At 42.6% G+C, this 19,619-nt stretch overlaps 1 long non-coding RNA gene across 1 annotated transcript in view; it reads right to left on the bottom strand.

Annotated features, from left to right (window-relative positions):
* Nucleotides 1–1,243: 1,243 nt before the first annotated feature.
* Nucleotides 1,244–19,619, bottom strand: part of LOC115087307 — an 89,965-nt gene continuing 71,589 nt past the window's right edge. The window contains exon 3 of the long non-coding RNA XR_003855495.1: nucleotides 1,244–1,638. This is a non-coding gene — a long non-coding RNA (uncharacterized LOC115087307). The remainder of the gene's footprint in view (nucleotides 1,639–19,619) is intronic.

A 19,619-nucleotide genomic window follows, 5' to 3' on the forward strand; every position in this document is an offset into this window, starting at 1 on the left:
GAATAATGCATCTCATCAACATGAAGAAAAGAACTTTCACAGGATTGGTCCCAACATATGGAACTCTCTACCACACCACATCAGATTTGTCTTAGACTTATTGGCTTTTTGAAGGCACATTTGGCTCCAACTGAAGACAAGGATCTTGTTGACATTTTATAGAAATCTTTCAACCTGCCAACTACCCCTCTATTCTTTAAGGAATGCCATTTTTAGAGGTGAATTTTAAAAGCCCAGTGCACACATTAATTAGGGGATGCATGAATAAGTCAGGCACGTGTGCACCAAGCAGATTTTTAAAACCTCCTGGATACGCGTGCATCTCCCACAACAAGCACATCTCCAAAAATTTCAAAAAGGGGAGAGGCATGGGCATGGTCTGGGCGGAGAATAGGTCTTTTGGGTGTGAACCAGATGAACTCCAGCATGTGCTGAAGTCCCCTGCAGTGTAACTTTATTTCTGCTATGGATGATATATAAGTTATAAATTAAAGAAAAGTAGGCAGATATTGGGGTTTTAAGGGTCAGGACTAACTGGGGGGCGTGCAGGCTAATAAACTAGTGGGGGTTTGGAGGACCAGTCTCTTAACTAGATGAACTGAGAATGAACTGGTAAAACTGGGAATGGTGTCTGCTCACGCCCCTTTTAAAATTGCCCAATTTACGAGGTGGAAATGGGATTTTCATGCCCACTTAAAATTCAGCACACATATGCACACTGCCAGGCTATTTTGTGACATGCGTGCAAGTTATAAAATATCTGTGTCCCTGGGTGTGGCCGACTTATGTGCACAAATGTGCCCCTGCACACCAGATTGAAAGTTACGGTCCCCATCTTTAGATAACCACATTGGAACCCTATTTTGTATGTTACTTAACCACTGAACATTATTATGCTAATCCCAACCAGTAATCCCAACCAGTAAGTGTATTATATTTAACCTACTATGCTGTACCTCACCCCTCTTCTAAATTACTGGAATTATTGTATATTGCACTGTATTCAGCAGCCCTTTCTGTAACCCACTACCACTCAGTTCGCCTATGATACCAATTTATGAACTCTACTATGATGTTACAGTATAAAATAATCCTACTCTGTTTCTCGCTTTGAACTCCCAGGCTAGAAAAGCAAATTATAAATATTCGATGATAATGATGATGATTACTAACTCCAGTGTCTTTTAACCATTAGCACCATTGCTAGGATTTTTCTTCATGATAAATTCTCAGTATCGATATGTGATATCAAATTTATTGAAGTGCAAAACTTTGTCCAGCTTTTAGAAATAAACACTATAAAAACCAAAATACAAAAACCAGCATAAAATAGCAGAACATCAAACACAGCAGAGATACTTAGATATTTTTAATGTGCCCACATATTAAGGAAGCAAATAGTAGTTCTCGTAGAAACTGATACCCATTTTCTTTGCTGGCTGTATTTTTGTTTCATCTGCTTGCTCTCCTGCAATAGGTCAAAACACAACCATTTTCCAGAGTGATGTTGCAGCTTTCACAGGATATGGAAGGAGCATAAATACTTGGAGCTGTTATACAGTTGAGCCAGATTAATATTTCAGCCAAAAGCTCATTTTCATGAGAATTATCAGGTTATTCTTCTTATCATATTTCAACCTAAATGAAAGAAGACCTTTGAAATGTAGTTCACCATATTTATGGTACAAGTTAGCTAGCTATTCAAGAAATTAAATTTAGAGCCCAAAGTCAACACTTTTTCCTGTTATTGCTGTTACACTATAGATGCAAAGTTGTCATAGTAATATTTATAGTTATGAAGATACATTATCATTTGTTGTCATTGGGCAGATTTCACATATTTATTTTTAAAAGAAGTGGAGGGCCAATTTGGAAGCTCAGTGGACCCAGCTTCAATTTCTGGGCCCGGCTTCTGCTCAAAGTCAACTGCCACTGGTAATGTAGTGGAAGCAACATTTACTCCTGGAGGAATTCTGCACAATGCATAATTTTCAAAAAATGTACCCTCCTGTGCAGAATTTTGCTTTCGTCTTGCAGAATTCAGCACTAGAATCAACCAGGAGACTGCAGTGCTGGCTACACAGCCAGAAAGAAGAAGCAACAGAGAAAACATCTACCTATACAGGCCCAAAGAGAAGAGACTGAATGGTGGGTGTCCACCCATGTCACTGAGATTGAGAAAGGAGCAGTGGAGGTGAAACCTAAGAGAGAGCTGGAGAGGAACTTGAGGGGTAGGAGAGAAAAAAAAAAGGGAATTGAAGGTCTTGTTGGGAGAGCAGGGAGAGTGAGGGGTTTCAAGCCTGACGGAGGAGGAGCAAAGTGAGAAAGCTGGGGATTTTGCTGAGGGTGAGGAGAGCAAAAGAACTTGTAGGGATGGGATTCGAGAGTGGGAGATGAAGTAGGCAGAGAGCTGCAGGGCAGAGAGAGGGAGAGAAAATAGGGGCAGAAAGAGAGCTGGGGAAGGTGAGAGGACAGACAGAGAGAGTGCTGGAGGAGCGGGTGTCATGCCTGGAGGCAGAGAAAAAACTGGGGGGGGGCCTTGCTGGAGGATGAAGGGAGAAAGAATGGGGTGGGAGAAGTAGAGAGGGAGCTAAGGAGGGGGTCTTGCTATGGAATAGAGAAGAGAGAAAGAAGTGGGTGAGGGAGGTTGAACCTGGTTGGCAGAGAGACAAATCTCGGGGGGGTTTGAAAGAGTTTGGGAGGACACTGGTGGGGAGGAGGGAATTAGCCAAAAGGAGGAGAGGAGGGGAGGGTTGAGCCTGGGGGAAAGAGAGAGTAATCTGAGGTAAAGGGTAGGGCGTTATGATGAGGAAATTCAGCTCAAAATTATTATTATTATTATATATCTTTGAGAAATAATATTTTTTCTATAATGATATATATAAAGTAATTATAATACAAAGACCAAGATTATGATGGTTATTTAAACAAAGTCCTGAGAATTCTAAAATATTGTGTGCAGAATTCCCCCAGGAGTTCCCTTCCCTTGAGGAGTGGGAGTGTCAGCCATCAGTCAGAGGTGACACCTACTATCCAGATTAAGGGAGCACACACACTGGGTTCTGGAAAAAAATACAGTCCGTAGCCTCTGGCCATGGACTGTCACTGCAATGTGTGGGTTAGGTGGGCAGTTGCAAAATAGCCAAGGGAGACCCATGTAGTTGCAAATGTTGGTTCATGATATCATAATACAACTGAAGCTGGTTCTAAGTGAGCTGGATGCCCCTAAAAGCAGGAGAAAACTGTCAGAACAATAAAGGAAAGGATCGGAAATGAAACTAGGCACAATCTTTTTAGTTAGAACATCTGGAGCACAAAAGGAAACTGGACTGAGTAACTCTTACAGTATCTGTCAAATGGTCTTCAGAAAGTGTGAGAGGAGGATTCTCCATTCTTCGTTATTTAGCTGAGATAAGATCAAGTCCATGGTGTCTTTCAGATATTCCTGCCATTTAATCTATGCCAATTAATTTTGTTTTTACTTAACTGAAAGCAGAGTAGCAGTTTTATTATGTTACAGCAGTATACATTAGAAACTGACTGGGTCCTTTATCATTTTGCGTTAGGGCTGTAATGCATGCAATAACGCCATAAGGTGCGCGATAAATAATGCAACGCAAAATGTGTATGCAAATTAAGCATTGAGTATTCGAGTGGGAGGAGTTTGAGTGGAGTAAATATAAATGAGGTTTTGCTAGCTTGGAGTGCGATAGAGTGATGCGCACTATCACGGGATTTAACGCTGGAAATAACTACAACATTTTTTGTTTGCGGTACAGTGAAAAAAACTATTTATCGCACTCCTGCAGCCAATATCGTGGATCACAGGTATTTTTGCAGTGATTATCACACGCAATAAAAATTATCATAAGAATGGACACAACTAGCAGGCCTTCCCACCACAATAAAAACTCCTGTTCTTACCTAGTCTAGCTTCCTAAAGCCATAATGTTTGTGGCAAGTTTAATTGTTGGGGGATACTGGATGCTTCAGGAGGCTCGCCGCAGACAACAAGTGGAACAACAACAACCACCTCAATGTAATGCCCCCTTGGCCGCTTACCTCACGCGACATTCCTGGGTCTGGGACCTGCCTGGCAGGAGCCCTCCCTAAGGCAGACTCAGTCGCTCCTCACGTTCTTGGTGTCTGGTGCCTCCACCTTGGGAAGAAGGTGTTAGTGGGTGGGATTTCCCTCCCTTCACCCCAGGAAAACAAATGGGACTGTGAACAAGGCTGGCAGTATGTTCAAATTTGTACAGGTTTATTAGTCTATATAAGTATATACATTTCTACATGACTATGTACATTGCTAATAGGATGTCAAACAGCACACTTATCTACTTGTGGTTAATAGTCTCAGGCCACACAACTATATACATTTCTACAAGGTAGCAAGAACATTTAATATTTGGCAATTTGGGGTTGTTGGCCCCCACAGTATACCACCATAAAGAATAGAAGGGACCTCTTGAGTTCCCAATTAATCAAGTGTTGTTATTATCCTCCCCATTTTTTCCTAAGTCTTACCAATATGAAAAGATGCAACTGGGCTGGTGGGCAGTTTTGGCCTGGGGGTCCATTGTATCTAAACCACTGCTATCTCCTTGGTGCTGCTTCTGCTCTGCTGAAAGATCCATGCCACTGCTGGGGTCCATGCACTCCTGGGGACTTGACTCCATCTCCTGGTCTGTTGCTGGGGTGTATACCCTCCTGGGGAGCTGCTCGATCTGCCACTGGGTCCACTCCCTCCTTGGGGACTGCTTAATCTGCTGCTGGGTTCCCCTTGCTCAAGAGGGATCCAGAGTCACCTTCCAATCTACCACTGTGTTCCCCTTCTTCCTGGGGAACCATTCCTCCTCCAGCTCTACCGCTGTCCTTCGGTTCTTCTCCCATGGTAGGAGGGCTTTCCCTGGCTTGGGTTTACAGCTTTACTAGGCTCATGACTTATTTAGTATTCAGTGATTCAGGCCCTCTGCCGTCTCAGCTTTCAGTGATTTTAGCTCCACTAAGCTCATGGCCACTCATTTGCTGTTACCCAGGCTGGACGGGTCAACTTTTCTCAGCCAAAAGGCCAAGACCCAGGCAGGACCATGGAAAGAGAATATGTACACACCCTTATATCCTGCCTGTATTTTTTTTCTGTTGTATGAGAACTGGGTACCCATCCAAGGGTATGACTCTCCTTCTTAAGCAGGGTGAGAATCTGTATGCTTCCTAGGACTGTTTTTTCAGTATATTTCTCTCATAAATCCCACCCTCATTTAGAATTCTCCAATGTAGGACTTTTCCAGTCATAGTTCTGTAATTTAGGATTTTGCTATCTTTCGATTTAAAGTGATATTTCACTGCAAGTTATCAACAGTAGTCCGGGGGGGGCTGTGACATGAAAATCCCCTACCCTGAGTCTCTAACCCATCTATTCAATGGTCATTTAAGCACCTTTACAGTAAGGGTCTGGCAAGCTTTTCATTCTCATTCTGGTTTTCCTGGGCTGGTGGCTCATGTTGCATAGCTGCATTGTCCTTTTTTTTTCTCTGCTGCAGTTCACTTAAATGGTAGCATGCTCTTTAACTTCTGTTTCCCTTAGGTGGTGGGTTTCACTTTCTCCCACTTAAAGTTTTTGTTGTCCTCAACAAGAAACCACCGTCTTCCATGCTTCTCCCCTTTAGCCCAAAGTCTCAAGGCATTTCTTCATTACTTTTGGATAATAGGCAGTCACCTGTTTGTGTGCTATTGTCAGGGGGACATTCACTGGGTTTCCAGGGCTATCATAGGTGAATCTTACTGTGGGCTTCATAGCCCTGCCTGTCCTTAAGGACTCTCAGGGTGGCAGTGGAACCAATTCCTCATCCTCTGATTCTCTCTGGGGGTGAATCTTATCTGTGGCACATCTTTCCCTCTCTTCTTCCAGGTTGTCCATCCTTCTCTTGCCATCTGTACTTCCCTCAGTCCTAACATTATTCTTGGGGGCTTCTTAGATTTTCCTCTCCTGGGTTTCCATCCCTGGGAACTACCTAAGTCCCCATCATGTGCTTGTTGGTTAGGGGTATGGCCTCTCCAATGTGTCTCCCAGATGAACCTCATATTTCCCCCATCTAACTCTCCTTCTGAAACCTCACTATCTTGTCCACTATGTCTGTCTTCCAGTGGATACTCAGGGGTCCCTACCAGTTCCTGATGGGGATTCCTATCAAACTCCCAATGAGGTTGGTTCTCAGGTCTTACTGTCCCCCTTCTTCTTGGTCAGGGTGGAGGGGTTCAGCTATAGCTTGGGGTTCCCCTAGGGGAAATACCAACTGTCCAATGGGCAGGAGATGGTTTCTATGTACTGTTTTTACCGGTCCTTCACCCCACTCTGGCCTTACCAAGTAAACATGCAGATTGTTCAGTTTTTCCTCAACAACATAGGGGTTAGACATCCACCTATTAGCAATTTTGTATCTCCCATTCATTCCCAAGTTTCCTAAGAGTACCCTATCCCCTGCCATCAAATCATTCTGCCTCACCTTCTGGTCAGTTTGGTGCTTGTTTCTCTGGCTCAGTTTATAGGCAGACTCCGCAGCCAACCTATAGGCTGCCCCCAACTGTTCTTTTAGCTTCTTCACATAGCTTTGAACAGTCTGAGGTAATGGCTTATCTACTGAAACCCCAAAACACAGATCAATTGGCAACCAGGCCTCTCACCCAAACATCAGAAAGTAAGGTGAAAACTCTATAGCAACATTATATGTGCATTTGTAAGCATGACCAAATAGCTCATATACTGGCTCCAGTTACTCTTTTGAGCTGGCTTCAATGGCCCCAACATGTTTAGAAGTGTCCTGTTAAACATCTCAGGCTGGGGTTCTCCCTGGGGATGATAGGGAAGGGTGTTTGACTTCCTAACCCAGTTACCTGCAATATCTCTTTAATTAGTCTGCTTTCAAAATCCCTCCCCTGGTAGAGTGTATCCAGGTTGGGAGTCCAGAGTTCACAAAGAATTTCTCTCATAACACTCGGACAACAGTCTTTGCTCTCTGGTCCTTGGTGGGGTATGCCTGTGCAAACCTAGTGAAATGGTCTGTCACACCCAGAATGTTCTCTTTACGCTGGGAGTCCATTTCTAAAGTCAAGAAGTCTATACACACCAACTCCATAGGGCCTTGACTAGTAATGTTTACCATCTCTGCTGTTCTGTGCGGTAGGGTCTTTCTTTTTATACAACTAGTACATTGTCTATAATTTTTTTCAACTTATTGTGCTTGTTTAGGCCAATAGAACTTGTCCCTCACCAGTTGTAGGAACCTCTCTGCCCCCATATGCCCCATGTCATCATGGAGAGACTGTAGCACAGTTTTGTGGAATTTTTGTGATAAACACAGTTCTTTAGGATGACCCGAATTGGTATTTTTCCTTTCTCTGTACAGTACCTGATTCCATACAAATAGGTGATCCCACTCTCTGATTAGCAACTGAGTGTCTAGGTGGCTTTGATGAACTGCTTGTGCCCCCAGATTCCTCTCCTTGACCCTGAGCACAACACCAATAAGGGATCAGTCTGTTGTGCTTGTTGAATGTCCTGCAAAGTCAATCTTGTCATGTTAGTGGAAATCAAAGACACAACATCACAGTAAGCATGGAGAATGCTGTCAGGGGAGGGGGGGAGGGTCCCCAAGCTGTCTGCAGCATGACATAAATTCTCAGTATCACCTTTTCTCCCATTCCCCACCGGGTTACATACTGCTACCACTCCAGTCTCTGATAAACTGTATCAATCCTCCTGGGTAGTTTCACCCCTCTGGGGCCGCCAGAACAGTGCATTCTTATCCCTATTTTGTACTGCAAACTGAATTTGTAAAGGGATAATGCTGCCAACCACCGGTGCCCAGTTGCATCTAATTTTGCAGTTGAAAAACATAAGTCAGTGGATTATTGTCTGTTTTCACCTTAAACTCAACCCCTTATAGGTAATCCCTGAATTTGTCCACTACCGCCCACTTAAGGGCTAAGAACTCCAGTTTATAAGCAGTGTAGTTTCTCTCAGTTTTTCTCGGACTGTGGCTTGTATAGGCCACAGGTCTTAGTCCTTCTGGATGTGGCAGATATAAATCTGCCTCTAAGCCCTCCAGGCAAGCATTTGTATGCAGTTCATAGGGTTTGCCTGGGTCAGCAAAAGCAAGAACTGGTGCCTTACACAGACACTGTATGGCCTTCTAAAAGCAACCTCACCTTTTTGAGTCCATCTTACACCAAAGGACTGTGATACTTTGTAATATTTCCTCTTGTCAAACATACTATGCTTCTGCTTCTTGTTCATGAGTGGACATCCACCATACCTGGGAACTTTTGACTTCCAGTCACCCTGAGATTGTCATGGATTAGCGGGGGTGGGGGGGGGGGCAACTGTACAGTGGGACCGGATGCTCACTAATTTGCTCTCATAAGCACTCTTACATGTTCACACTTACTTTCACTGCTCATTCTTTCACATTTTCACGTCCATTTACACCTTTACTTCTACCATTCTCCCACCAACACACACTCACTCACGTCTCTCCCTCTTCCACTTTCACACCCATGCTCACTTGCACTCAGCTCTCTCCTACTCACCTACATACACTCTCAGATCTCTTCTTCCTACATAAATACATAAATACATACTCACTCTCACAGACATGCTCATTCATTCCCTCTCCCCCCTTGGGCTCCTGGAGCTGCAACAGCCTCTTCCTTCTCCTCCTGAGCTGCGCAAGTGGACACTGCCTGTTTCTTACTCCATGTTTGATGCACGGGCAGGAAATCACAATGTTGATTGGCCAAGCAAACAGGATGGGGCGGGCAAGTGGCTGGATACAGGAAACAGGCTGTGCAGGAGCAGGTGGTGTCATGAGGAAGCAAAGTTAAGAGTTAAAAAGGTCCGAAGATGATAGAAATCACTCTCAAGTTCCTCCTTTTTCAGCCGCACAAGACCAATGATGTTCCTTTCTTCTTTCCGGGTCCAAGCAGATTGGTTTTGCTGCAGCACCTGGAGATTTCCAGTATTGGTCCGGAGACCCAGTAATTCTTTTAGAATTCCGGAGTCTCCGAGCCAAATCCAGAGAGTTCCCAAGTATGATAACCATGCATCAGTCCCAACAATGGATTTACAATCTTTGAATAAACTTTCACAACTGTCTGTAATAACCTCTAAATCCAAGAAAGGAACGTAACTCTCTGAGGTTGGCTGAACGGGGCCAGGTGGTGAGGGCAGCTATCTTATCAGGGTCTGTGGCCACTCCCTCCTTAGAAACAATATGCCCAACATACTTAACCTCAACTTGACAACATTTGCAATTGTCCAATGATAATTTTAGGCCACACTATGCCAACCAATCAAGTACCTTGATTAGCCTTTCTTCTTGCTCCTCTAGGGTTTTCCTGAAGACTATCAGATCATCCAAAAATACTAGTACTTCTAATAGATTCATATCCCCCACAGTCTTCTTCATTAACCTTTGAAACATAGCTGGGACACTTGAGACCCCCTTGGGGAGTCAATTAAATTGGTAAAAAACCCTAGCGGACATGTAAATATGGTTTTCTCCTTATCAACCTTGCTCATGCGTATTTGCTAATACCCACTGCGTAGGTCCAGGACAGAGAAGTCCATTAACGGCTATTAATCGGGTTTACTTAGGGAATAGCCACTGCTATTAATTGCATCAGTAGCATGGGATCTTCTTAGTGTTTGGGTAATTGCCAGGTTATTGTGGCCTGGTTTGGCCTCTGTTGGAAACAGGATGCTGGGCTTGATGGACCCTTGGTCTGACCCAGCATGGCAGTTTCTTATGTTCTTATGGGATTTGGATTTCGTCAAAAATAGTTCCCACACTGTGACTGGCCTCACCAAACTGTCAGCCATCCTGCATTTCATAGCAACTGGTTCCTTCCAAATGACAGTAGGGGTTAAGGGAGAAATGTCCCAAACTTCTTTTTCATTAAGTCTAGACCAAGTCATCACAGCAGTCTCTGACCACATTAATCACTACATAGCATTCCCCCGGGACAGGCAGGACTTGATGGACTTGAAGAGAGGCTTTTATGCCTTTGTAAAGTTTCTCAATGTTCTGGGAGCTTTCAACTGCACTCATGTGGCCATCATTCCACCTCATGAGAGGGAGGAGTTATACTGCAACAGCAAGCTCTTCCACTCCATCAAAGTGCAAGTGGTCTGTGATGCTCGAATGTGCATCCTTGACGTGGTGGCCAGGAATCCGGGAGTTGCGTATGATTCCTTTATATTTAGGCAGTCGGGTCTGTGTGAAAATTTTGAGGATGCCTGTGCAGTGATGATTTGCTTCTAGGTAAGAGAGATACTTCTTTCTATATTTCATCTTTGGCTATGTGTTTTTGGCAAACGGCATGGACATGGGGGTGGCTGGGGGTGGTGGTGGGGGGAGGAAAAGCATCGCTGCCATGACAAGTGGCTTATATAGTTACGTCTGCATCCCATTGTCCCCGGGCCTGGCTTTTTCTCCCCATGCTGCAGAGGCCTGCTAATCTTGTGACTGCAAATAATGCACCAGCCCTAAAGCTTGGTGTGTGAGCAGGCACTATACACTTTCTACAATAAATTTCAAAATGGCCCTGTCCCTATCCTCCCATTGGGAGCTATTTAAATCTTACTAGTTAATGAAGTGTGTGACTGGTTAGTGAAGCGTCATCCAGAGTGCCAGCCATAGTTTGTCTTAAGCCTCACACACCTCAGCCAGAAGTAGTGTCCTGTGCATGTTGGTGGCCTAGCATATTCCCTGTTCTGGCATCACAAATTGATTTATATGGAGGACAAACTGCAGAGCCGGCAGGGACATTCGCAATCACACCATGAGGTACTGCTTTTCAGTTAAAACAGGAACACCGCAGTGATGACTCTGAAGGCAGCAGGGCATAGCTGCCTCCTTCACCGGCGGCTCCCTTCAGACCTACCTTCCAGGCCTTCTCCATCGGCAGTCCCTGTGGCAGTGGCAGTGGCTGCAGAGAGGAGACACCAGCGCTGTGCCGACGAGGACTGCCTACCGCCTGCCCACTGCCCACCCACCGAGGACCAAGGAACACTGCAGCGGTGATGCCAAAGGTGCCTGCACTGAGAGGAATGCACCCTTGGTGTGTAATTGAAGGAGCACGACAAAGGAGCTTGCCCCTTTCTGTGCCCCTTCGTGTGCACCTGACGTGCAATCCCAAAGTACCTATACTACTATATACTAGCCTTCTGGAAAGCTGCTGGCTAATGCTACTACAGTAATGGATCAAATATGCTTTATTGAACCCATACTAGGACTTGGTCTAAATGGAAAACTAAGAAAGAAAGCCCTAAAAAAGAAGCAAAGAAGGAACACAAAACTGATCTTCCCCACGAAAAGAAACAACTCTTCCTCACTCTCTTCCTGCTTCATGTTTACTCTTCTCCTATTGAATGTTCAATCTCTATAAAAAAAAAATTCCTCTAATTAACGATCTGCTAGAGAATTTAAATCCCTCTATATTTTGCATATCTGAAACCTGGCTGAATGACAAAGATAATGTGCACTTAAACCAAATTTCGAATGCTAACTATGATATATTTCACTTTCCAAGACCCATATGAAAAGGTGAGGAAACTGTGAGGAATTATTAATAATTAATAATTAGTAATAATTAGTAAAAAAAAAAACCTCAAGCTAGTACCTTACAAGGTAGAAAGTAACCCAGCCTATGAGGCTGCAATTCTAAAATCTCCACAAACAAACACAGGACTGATCTACTGTCCCCCAGGCACACTATAAAGTTTTCTTACCAATAATTGAATTATTTGCTATGGTGTTTCCATCACCAGAACATGTATTAATTATAGACTTTAACCTCCATGTAGACAAAACACTGAGAACCTTAGCCAGTGAAATGTTTATAGAAGCAATGGAAGCCCTATGATGGTCACAATTTGTCTCAAAAGCCACTCATAAAGCAGTTCACACGCTAGACCTAATTTTTGCTAATACTAGTAATTGCCTAATCAATACTTCGCACATGATATTGCCCTGGTATGATCACCAATTAATAAAGGTGGTAATAGCCTTCATCACCCATATCCATAACAGTATAGATAATAAGCTTATTTTTATCTTCAGGAAAAAGATAGAGATGAAAGTACTTGCGGAAGCAAGAGAAAATAAGCTGCATGAACTAAATCAAACCAAGTCCATATTGACATATGATTCCTGGGATGAGATTGTCAATGACACAGATGAAAACCTTAATCCTGTCAAGATGAAAAATATTAGCAAAGAAAGGAATAACTCCAAACATAAGAACCTCTGATACAATGATGAATTAAGAAGTATTGAACAGAACCTTTGAAAATTAGAGAAACAATAGAGGAAATGCCCATCTGCTGAATCCCTAGGAAAATATAAATCTTTTCTTACAAAATACCATACACCAACCAATAAATCAAAAAAAGATTACTATGCCAACAGATTCACTAAACTGCTCTTTGAGGTTGTTAAACATTTAATTAAAGACCCAACATCTTCCATCTTGAGAAAGTACAACTTCACAAAGGCCGCTTGCAATGAATATGCCACTGAATTCTTAGACAAAATCAATAAGATGAAAACACAATTCCTTATCTGTTCTCCAACAAAAACACCTGAAAATTCAAATGTCATGGTTAAGCGGTCCACATTCGACAGAGTATCGAAACTGGAAATTAGTCAAATCATTACTAAAATAAATCCTGCATTCACCCACGTAACCAATTCCAGCCAGTTCCTTGAAACAAGTAAATGGGGTTATCACTCAGACAATCCAACATTAATTAACCTGTCTCTCTCAGAAGGAACTGTTCCAAATGAGTTAAACAAGCAATGATAAAGCTGATCCTAATAAATAAGACTGGTAGAATTGACAATTAGGACAACTATCATCCAATATCCTACTTGTCTTTTCTCATAAACGCTTTTGAAAGCAATGTTATCCCAGCTTGTAAATCACCTGGAAGATCAAAATATTCTCTCCCCAAAACAATTTGTATTTAGAAAACATCACTCAGCTGAAACATCACTCTCCTCATTAATGGACTCACTCAGTTTTATGAGGGCTTGTTGCAGATGAATCTTATTGTCTTGTGCTAATTGACTTAACAACCGCCTTTGACACTGTAGGATCATAACCTGTTATGCCATCAGATGAGAAACATTGGTATTGGTGGCAGGGTTCTCAGATGGTTCTCTTCATTTCTACCTAACAGAACATTCCAATTCAAACTGGTCAACCATATATCTGATACTTTCCAGTGTTCCTCAAGGCTCAGCCCCCCCACAGCTCCCACTGTGTAAATTACTGACAAATCTAGGAGTAACTTTCTTCTTGTATGCTGACAACATACTGTTTTACATCCTACTCTCCAGATCATTTGAAAATACAGCTTCAATACTCTCTACCTATATGAAAGCAATACAAGAAGATCTTTCACAACTTAAACTAATATTAAACTCTAGAAAGACTGAAGTCATTTGGCTGAATAGAAACTCATCGATGGTTAAACTACCTGCCCTAGACCTGGGTAATTTTCAAATTAATCCCTCAAATCAAGTATGGGATTTAGGTATACAGCTAGAAGAGAACTTTACAATGAAAATGCACATCAGCAAATTAATAAAGACAGGTTACAACAAGTTGCAAATACTACATCAATTGAAACCATTATTAACTTTTGTGGACTTCCGTACTGTATTGCAAACTCTAATCTTCTCAAACCTAGACTACTGTAACTCTTAGGTCTTCCAGCATGTCAATTAAAACCAATACAACTATTACAAAATGCTGCAGCAAGACTCTTATTAGGATCTAGGAGATATGATCACATTACATCCTCGCTGATGTCACTGCATTGGTTACCAGTACAATCCAGAATCTACTATAAAGTATTAAGGATAATATTCAACATCATTCATACCAATAACAATACCTTGTTCTAGCGAGATCCTAGAAAAAACTCTCCCAGATGCCCTAAAACATTTAAATACTTCAAATACCTTATCTGCAGTGAACTCCTGGCTTAAAATTAACACAGAAATAGCTAAAATTATTTGCCCTACCATTTAAAAAAAAAGAAAAACTTCAACAAAACATAAAACTCCATGGTTTAATATCGATCTAAAAAATAAAAAACATCTTTTAAGACATGCTGAGAAAGCTTGGAGAAAGAATCCCACAAGTCAACTGCAAGATAGATACAAAACACTACTTTACATCTATTCAACTGACATTAATACGGCCAAAAGAAATTTCTACTCTAAAAGAATTCATGAATATCAATATAATCCAAAAATACTTTTTGATTATGTGTCTAAATTAACTCTCCCTATTAATCACGACTCTCAAAGTGATAAACCTTCAATATCATGTCATGAATTTGCAAACTATCTTAATGACAAAATATCGAAGCTTGCTACAATAAATTTCACTTGTAACTCTGATTTGTCGTAACACACATCTTCTATTACTCCTGCTTGGTCACATTTGGAGACTATTGCCCCCTCTGAAGTGGAATCCATCCTCCATAAAATGAACCCAGCAGCACACCCACTTGATCCTTTCCCTATTAAATCCCTAAAGCTAATTCTAAACTGTTTAGCTAGGCCTATTACAGATATCATTAACCTTTCTCTTGAACAAGGTTTCCTCCCAAATTCATTTAAATGTGCAGTTGTTAAAATTATAGAAAAAATAGTTAATTTACAACTTATGGAATTCTTAGAAAACAATAATATTCTACTTCCGGCCCAACATGGCTTCAAGAAAGGACATAGCACTGAAACACTTTTAGCTACTCTGGTTGACCCAATCCATCATTTGCAAAATTAGACTATTGCAACGGAACCTCTTATGGACATCTCTGCTGCATTTGACTCAGTTGACCACAAGATACTACTCCATAGATTAGAAGAGATTGGTATAAATGCTAATGTTCTGCAATAGTTTCAGTGTTTTCTTTTAAATCGTTCCCTTCAAGGTATCTTACAATGACAATACTTCGGATCTCACACTTCTCCCACTAGGTGTCCCTCAAGGTTCATCCCTTTCACCTACCCTTTTCAATATTTACATGCTTCCATTATGTCACTATCTGAATAAATTAGGCCTCTCATACTTCCTTTATGTGGATGATGTTCAAATTTTATTACCTATTAAAGATAACATCAACAATACGTTGTCACAATGGGAACTATATCTATTTGATATTAGCAACATCTTATCTCAAATGGCACTATCACTCAATCATAACAAAACAGAGTTTCTTATTCTCTCCAAAACGTTATCACCACCACCCATAGATCCATCAGTATTCCCTAAATATAAAATATCCACATCAGTTCGGGACCTTGGAATTACCTTAGATAAAGAGCTTAATTTTAAAATTCACATCAAAAATCTACTTAAAGAAGGTTTTTATAAACTTCAAATTCTGAGAAAACTGAAACCTTTACTGCACCCCCCAGACTTTAGAACAGTTCTACAATCCTTAATTTTTTGCAAAATTAGACTATTGCAACTCCATCTTAATAGCTTTGCCTGGTTCCACAATTAAACCTCTTCAACTGCTTCAAAACGCTGCCGCTAGATCCTTAACAAATTGTAGAAAATTTGAACATATTACTCCAATCTTGAACCAATTACATTGGCTTCCTATCACTTTTAGATCACAGTATAAGATAATTATGCTTATTCATAAAGCAGACACAGGGTTACTCACTATTCCCCTCAGCAAAAAAATTCACAAAACAGCTACTATGAACCGGGCTGCTTCTATAATTGGTCCTACACTATGGAACTCCCTACCGTCACCACTAAGGACCGACCCTTCTACACCTTCCTTTAGAAAAAACCTTAAAACATGGCTTTTTATCAAAGCTTTCCCCCAACAAATTTAATAGATTACATCCCTTTTCCATGGTTTTTCCTTTTATTTTCATGAGATACTTAAATTTGTTTTAGAACAATAGGTTATTTCTTTATATAGATCTACTTTTAATCTATGTGTTGTTTTTTTTTTTTTAATCTGATGTTTTTTAGTTCCATACTTAATGTTTTTGAACTGTTTTACTGTATTATGTCCTCAATAGTATTTGATGAAAATTTGGTTCAATGTAAACCGATGTGATATTTTGAATTGAATGTCGGTATAAAAAGCAAATAAATAAATAAATAAATAAATAATGCTGGCTTGTTAGGATTGCACTACAACCATATAATCCTCAAAGAACACCAAGATCTCAAAATAAAGCACTATTGACTATTCCCACAATACGGAGCATACAACTGATGCAAATAAGAGATTGTGTGTTTTCCATAGTGGGTCCAAAGCTCTGGAATTCTCTGCCTGAGATGATACGTATTTTACCAGACAGAAAAAGATTTAAATGTGAGCTAAAAACATGGCTTTTCAAAAACGCATATAAATTTGCTTAAAAACATCAGAATATACAGAGCCACAAAGACAAGAAGGACAAAAGATAATAATCAAATCATGAAGAATAAATCAAATGAGAGAATGTAATACTCTCAAAACAACCCACTGACTAAGATGTGAAAATTATCATTTCATTTTTAATTTTCCGTGCTCTTTGCCTTAAGTACTAGATCAATTATTAAAATGTACTAGAAAATTTCACTTGATAGATATTATTGCCTGTCTATGAATACCATCTCTATAACCAATCTTTGTTTGTTTGTTGAGTAATAACTATGAATAAACTGTTGTGATCTATACATGGAATGATGGTATATAAAATGTCTTAATAAATAAAATAAAAATTGCTTCAAGGTTGGAAGCCTGCTCCACACTAGTAGCCAGAGCTCAACTGCAAGGGCCTGGCAGATGCGATTTAGTAGTCTGTAAGAGCATAACTACTTATAGCTACTGCTATGCTGCTCATATACTATCCCAGAGCAATGTCACATGCACTTAGGCTAGGCCTAGGTCCCAGAAAGTTCATGTTGAAAGAGTGCACTCAAGGGGACAGCCTTAAGACCAAGGCAGCAGAGTTCAAGTAAAGGCAGCAGGACCAGCACCAAAGAGCGCAGTATGGAGTCAGGAGGCCCAGGAGAAGACACAGCAACATGGAGGTAGCAGCAGCATGAGCTAACATGAGATGAGACACCAGCATCCGGATCATGAGATGAGACAGCTGGACTGTGATTGGAGGCCACATTAAGGAAGATGGAATACAGAAAGAGCGTCAAGGAAGGCTTTAGAGTTAGGCTGCTGGCCCACAATGGCTGACAGTAGACAATCCCTTCTGTGTGCTTGCACAGGAACTCTGTAGTGAGGATGGGCCTATCAGGTTTCTTCCATCTAGCCAGCACAGGAACTTTAGTGAGGACAGGCCCAGCAGGCTTCATTCATCTAGCTGGCACAGGAACTCTGTAGAGGGGCCCGCCAAGGATAGTTGGTACTACTCTTCTTATTTGGCAATCAATGCCACAATCTTTGGATCTTTATGGCCCCTTACCATGTCGGGGGGGGGGGGGGCATCTCTTTTGGGGGACTACCTCTCGGACATCTGTCAGCCTGGGGACTGCTGCAGGATGTGGACTCCAGTGATGCTGGGGAAGACTCAGATGGCTGCTCGGTCATCCTTTCCAGGTTCTGTGTCAGCAATTTCATCATATTATTGACTGCTGCGGCCAATTTCATAACATTCTGTGTGTTTGCGATCTCACAGGATCTTGTTCTGCCTGTTTACAGCCCTCCTGAGGCAAACTAGATCTGCCCATATGTGTCAGAGGTGTACCCCATGCCTCCTTTCCAGTTGGTCCAGCTGCTTGTGCATGGATTCTTCTGTTGGTGGCAGAGATGTTGTTGGTGCTGGTGCTGGTGCCGGGCCTGGTGCCAGTGTTGGTGGTGTTGCTGTGATGGTGGAGTGGACTGCAGGAATTTAGGCCTCAAATGTGGCATGACGGGTTTTCTGGGCTGCTCCTGCCAAGGGCGTGGTGCTTCAAGCTGGTGCTGTAGTGTGCTGGCTTGAGGTTGTGATAATTCTATAGGCTCCCACTCAAGGCTCTGTTAATCCATGAAGCCAGAGAGGTTGAGGGACAAATTGAGTGGGCTGGATGAACCCAGGGCTTGCAGCATCTGCAATGGCTCCTGAGCCTGTGGCTGCTACTGCTCCTCCTCCTTCTCCTCACTCACCTGGGTCTGGGCATCTATCAGAAAGGGTCTGTGCAAAAGGGCTGCTGTGCTGTTGATCCCTGGACTTCCTTGCTGGGACCAGCTGCTTTGAGGGTGAGAGCTGTGCAAACAAAACATAAGATAAGTACCAATGGCAGCAAGTATCCTTTTATCATTTGGCATCAGAAGTACACTTTGCTTCTTAGCATTGTGAACATCTTATACCAAATCATGTGTACACCCGTTGCTGCCTGCCCAATTACAGGTGAGGCAAACTTACCAGCTGCAGCTAGCGGGGTGTCCAACCACTCAGCCATGCCCTTGAAGTCATCTAGTCCCAGCCTTTCCACGAGATGCTTCTCCATGGGGGTGAGGACGATGGGACAAGGGGCTCCTCCTCCAGTCCACCATATATATTTATTTCTGGCTGCCACCTTGGCTTTCAGCTGTGCCTTGAAGCCGCAGTACCTATGGGCCACCTGCTCCCCACTTTGTTGGACACCGCTGTGCCTAGAAATGCTCTGGGCTATGTTGCGCCAGATCTGGCCCTTGGATGCCTTTGAGGTCTTGGCTGCCTGGTTGCCAAACAGCATGGCATAATGCTCCAGGACCCCTGCAATGACCTTCTCATTATCCTGGATACTGAACTTGATAGCTCTGAGCTGAGGGCACCCTCTGAGATGAGGACGTCCTATTGCCTGTCAGAAGGGGTGCCACTTCCACTTCCGGAGAGGTGTCTTCCCTTTCCTCACTCTCCCTCCCATTCCCCTCTCCCCTCCCTTCCTCCCCCCTTCCTGCACCTCCCTTGCCAACTCCTTTCCCCTCTGCCTTCTCTGTCTATCCCTAGCCTGACGTCCTCCACCCTTTGTCCTCGTCTGTCTATCCCCTTCCCCCTCCCGACTCCTCCTATCCCTTCCCTCCTGCCTATCTCTACTCCTGTCCCTACTCCTACTTGTCCTTCCCCTAGCACTTGTGCCCTCGTCCTCCCCCCCCCATCTTTTCCTCCCTCCTCCCTCTCCTCTCTCCTATCTCCCCCACACCTCTCACGCTCCATCCTCCTCACTCCTCCTCACCACAAACAACTTGTCCATCAACTCTCCTCCATGCCTCACTCCTCCATACACACTCCTCCATTCCTCCTCACTCCTCCACATTCTTCCACCACACCACTCCTCCACCACCACTCCACCACTCCTCCTCCACCATTCCTCCTCACTTCTCCACACCAAAAGACAGACAGACGAACTGGATTAACAAATAAACACTTTCACTCCAACAAAGAAGACAAAAGGCCAAGGTATAGGGAAACAGATGGCAACAGAAAACAAGACAACTCACTCAGTAATCACTAGAAAGAACCTCCAACACTTACCTACCTCCTCTCTCCAAACTCCTGACACACTCTCAAAAAGGCAGCTGCTGGAGGTCGGGATATATAAACTGAAAAAAT

Source organism: Rhinatrema bivittatum, chromosome 3 (genome assembly GCF_901001135.1).
Source record: "Rhinatrema bivittatum chromosome 3, aRhiBiv1.1, whole genome shotgun sequence".
Lineage (NCBI taxonomy): Eukaryota > Metazoa > Chordata > Amphibia > Gymnophiona > Rhinatrematidae > Rhinatrema > Rhinatrema bivittatum.